Genomic DNA, 4,582 nt, shown 5'->3' with positions numbered 1-4,582 from the left:
CTTCTTTGTCATCGAGTTTTTATCTCGGGGCCATGGGAGCATTATACACCTGAGCCCCTGCCTGTATCCAACAGCCATTTGAACAAATTGTTCTCATCTGCCTATTCCGTTGAGGAGAGTACTCACATACTTGGAGTAGACTCACTGACCCTAATTCACCCATGGGTTTGAGACCTGTTGGTTTAACCAGTCTGTTGACATGGTTTTACTGTGGTGTGGCCACAGCACACACTATAGCTTCTTGACAGGTGGACACCAAAGATGGCTGAGCAGTCCTGAGAAGGGCTCGGTAAACCCTCATGCCAAAGGTGCTCATCCTCCTGAACACCCCTGATCCCCCAACATGCATGCTGTCTTCAAATGTTTTATCCTATAAAAGAGGTATTAAATTTACTCTAATTATCTGGAGCAGAGAGCCAGTTACAAGTTATAGCACTGCATATTTCAACTTAATATGAAAAAACTTTATAACAATTGGAACCTTCTCAAAGTGTAATTTAAAGACTTGAGAGATGGGGAATTTCCCAACAATGGTATTTCTTAAGCTGATACTTCATAACCACTTGTCATGTCTGTTATAAAGGCAATGTAGGCTTCAAGTAGATTTATACTTCAGAGGTGGATTAAATAACTCCCTTTTCAACTAGAGGAGTTTTTATTTGCATGATTCTAGGAGTGGATAATGTGTGGGAGAAATAAGGACACTCAAAGTAGCCTCGTCATCTTAAATTGAAAGTAAAGGACTATTTCTCTAGAATATAATGTGCAGCCATCTTTCCCTTAACACCAAACACACACCAAATGAGAAGCTGTGAGTTGGGAACGAAGGGAGGAGAGCACATGGCCTAGCCAAGAACAGATTGAAAGCCATCCTGGGATTCTATGAGCCATGTCAGCATTCCAGGACAATGTGGAGAGTGAGAGAGCAAGAGGGAGGGAGAGAGTGAGCGGGGCAGACAGAGATAGAAAGAGACAAAGAGGTGTTCTCCAGCTCTTCCTCACGTGTTCGTGTCTCTTCTGTGCGTGTCTGTCACTGTCAACATGGCTTCAGGAAATGTCAAGATTGGGTTCCCAGCCCCCAATTTCTGAGCTACAGCTTTTATGCCAGATCAGCAGTTCAAAGACGTCAGCCTCTTCGACTACAAAGGAAAATATGTCTCACCTTTGTGTGTCCCACAGAGATTATTGCATTCAGTGATTGAGCTGAAGAATTTAAGAAACTCAACTACCAAGTAATTGGTGGTTCGGTAGACTCGCACTTCTGTCACCTTGCCTGGGTCAACACAGTCAAGAAGAAGGGTGGACTGGGAGCCGTGAACATCCCATTGATGTCTGACCCCAAACATACCATTTGTCAAGATTATGGGGTCTTGAAGGCAGATGAGGGAATCTCATTCAGGGGTCTCTTCAACATTGATGAGAAGGGCATCCTTCACCAGATCACCATCAATGACCTTCCTGTGGGCTGCTCTGTAGATGAAGCAATGCGGTTCGCCTAGGCTTTCCAGTTCACAGACAAGCATGGTGAAGTGTGCCTGGCTGGCTGGAGACCTGGCAGTGACAAGATCAAGCCTGATATTGAGGAGAGCAAAGAATATTTCTCCAAGCAGCACTGAGCCACTCTCTGTAGCCAAGGCTGTCCTACCCCAGGGGGCCTGGGGCCTGACCTCTCTGCTGTCTGCAGATCCAGAACACATATACCTGATCTTCCCCAAGCTTTCAACTAGAAGGCCTTCATAGAGGGAGCCCAGACTGAGAGGGGTAGCTGAGCATGTCCTTCTCCTGAGGCCTCATTCCTCCCTGCTCAGGGCAGCAGCAAGCAGGCTGAGCCTGCCTTAGGTGGGCTGGCTCGCTCCCTCACTCTTAATGACCAAGTGCTGTGTTGACAATGTTTATACCAGTCAGCCCTTTGGGCTCCAGCCCATCTGATGTTTTGTAGCTCTATTAAACTTGTCCTAAGGAAAAGAAAAAAAAGAAAGAGACAAAGAGAAACAGAGAGAGCAAGAGAGTGAGAGAGCAAAAGAAAGAGAGAGATAGAGACTGAGAAGAAAGAGACACAGAGACAAAGACATAGACAGAGAGACAGAGACAAAGACAGAGACAGAGAGACAGAAAATGCATACTTCTAAGTGTTTGAGAGTGTTTGAGAGTGTTTGTTGGATATAGGTGCTGACGGGGTAATGAGAATGAATACATTCCTTCTCTTGGGATCTCCAGGCTCTTGGAGGAGTACCCTTTGTAAAGTACTTTCAGTTGAAAATTATGATTTCCCTTTATTCTGTGCCCCCATCCATAATCCTAGTAGGGAATGTGAATAGAAAATTACTCTGGACACAAAGGAGGCTGTGTCTATGGAGTAACAAAGCTACTGTGTATAAAGGCTTGGTTGTACGACCCCAGCATCCTCATCCATAAAATGACTTAAATGGTCTCTGAGATCTGTGCCACCTCTAGAATCCTATCTCCAAGGCTATGGTTCCTTTACAGAAAAGGAATTGGGCCCAAAAAAGGAAAAGACCTCAAAAGTTCAAGATCATTCAGATAATAAGAAGCAAAGAAGAGATTCAAACCCCAGGCAGCTGACTTCCAAGTCCTTCCTCTAGCCATCATTCCATGAATTTATAGTACTTCTCTCTTCAGAAATGGAAAAACAGAAATGCACCAGATATGCACATGTCCAGATTTAGTCAAAAGAGAATCAGGGGGCAGCTAGGTGGTGCAGTGGATAAAGCACCGGCCCTGGATTCAGGAGTACCTGAGTTCAAATCCGGTCTCAGACACTTTGACACTTGCTAGCTGTGTGACCCTGGGCAAGTCACTTAACCCCCATTGACCCGCAAAAACAAAAACAAAAACAAACAAAAAAAGAGAATCAGACTCAGTCAAGAGACCTAATTTCCTGTTCTGGCTCCACCACTAACTTATTATGGGACTTTGGACGTCTCATTGAACCTGTCTGTGACTTATTGTTCATCTGTTAAATGGGGACAGAAACCACTCTGTGTCTCAAAGGGCTGTGGTAAGAATTAAAGGAAGTAATCCTGGTAGAAATATTTGGAAGATGTGCTAAGACCAAAATAATCATTTGTACTGAATAATAGTGGGCAGCTAGGTGATGCAGTGAATAGAGTACCAGGCCTGGAGTCAGGAAGACCTGAGTTCAAATACAGACCTCAGACATAGCTGGGCAAGTCACTTACTCCTGTTTGCCTCAGTTTTCTCTTTTGTAAAATGAGCTGGAGAAGGAAATGGCAAACTCCTCCAGGACCTTTGCCAAGAAAACTCCAAATGGGGTCATAAAGAGTCAGACATGACTGAAAGTAATGAACAACGCTGAATCATAGAGTCAAATGTGAAGCTTCAAAAGAAATTGTGGATGGGAGTTCTAGAGAGTGCTGGATAAGGGTTTACTTAGTCTAGTGACTATTTAGCCCAACAAATTGGAATAAACAACTATTGTAAAATGATGGGACCTGGAGCAGATTATTTTCACGTTCTTTTCGTATTCCAATAATCTAGGATTCTTCTCCTCATGTGAGTATCTCTATTTAAATGAAAAACTGCTGGGAACACATTTTGACTTGCAGAGTGAACTTAACAGTAAGAGGTCTGGGGCACTGTGATTTGGAGAAAATAAAATACCCTTCTAACTAAAACAAGAAGTCAGAGGGTTTTTGTTTGTTTGTTTGTTTTTGTTTTTGTTTTTCAGTTGTCCATGATATAGAAAAGAAGAAAACCCAGAACTGAAATAATTTAGAAAGAAGTCACTTGGCAGAGGAGGAGAGCTGAAAAAGGGGATGGCCCATTCCCTTCCTCCTCCACCCTCAAAAGTACACATTACAGGGGGCAGCTAGGTGGCGCAGTGGATAAAGCACCGACCCTGGATTCAGGAGGACCTGAGTTCAAATCCGGCCTCAGACACTTGACACTTACTAGCTGTGTGACACTGGGCAAGTCACTTAACCCTCACTGCCCTGCAAAAAAAAATAATAATAATACACATTACTTAGGATTAAAAAATAAAAGGAACAAAAAAACAGTTCATTGGCTAGCACAGGGGAGCTTTCCAGATGAGACAAAAGTATGTGTAGCTTAAGATATATGATTGATGGGAAGAAACTTCTCATGTTCCTTGCATCATTCTTCGGATTTAATTGGGTTTCCTGGTTAGCATAACCCATGTCTCATGTTAAGCATGAAACAAATCTGATCTTTAAACAATAGGCCTCATTTCTCAACCATGCAGAGGCAGGATGACAAAAACCAAAAAGCTTTCCCACACTTACTAAATTTAACTGGCCTCCTACTCTGTCTTTGCGCTAAGTCCATCTTCTCCTCTATATACTGACCCAAGTTCTGAGGGAGTGTCCCCTGGAAAAGGAATAACGTAACATTATGTCTATTGGTCTTATTTTCTTCCCTCCATTCTCTACCACACACAAAATCCCAATTAGCATTTAGCTAACAAGAAACGGGGCTTGCCAGGTGACAAGAATTTGACTTCAACTATGGTTTCGACCTGGAGATATATATATATCTGAGAAGTCTACACATTTCAAGAAGCAACATTATTTTGGTTTTA

General features: G+C 43.0%; 1 pseudogene; it reads left to right on the top strand.

The window, feature by feature from the left end:
- The first annotated feature begins 1,041 nt into the window (after window positions 1-1,041).
- On the top strand, window positions 1,042-1,616 carry LOC122750793 (annotated as a pseudogene).
- The last annotated feature ends 2,966 nt before the right edge of the window (window positions 1,617-4,582 follow it).

This window comes from Dromiciops gliroides, chromosome 3, assembly GCF_019393635.1.
Source record: "Dromiciops gliroides isolate mDroGli1 chromosome 3, mDroGli1.pri, whole genome shotgun sequence".
NCBI lineage: Eukaryota > Metazoa > Chordata > Mammalia > Microbiotheria > Microbiotheriidae > Dromiciops > Dromiciops gliroides.
Note: the sequence above shows the minus strand (reverse complement) of the source record. Positions and strands in the feature narration are given on the sequence as shown.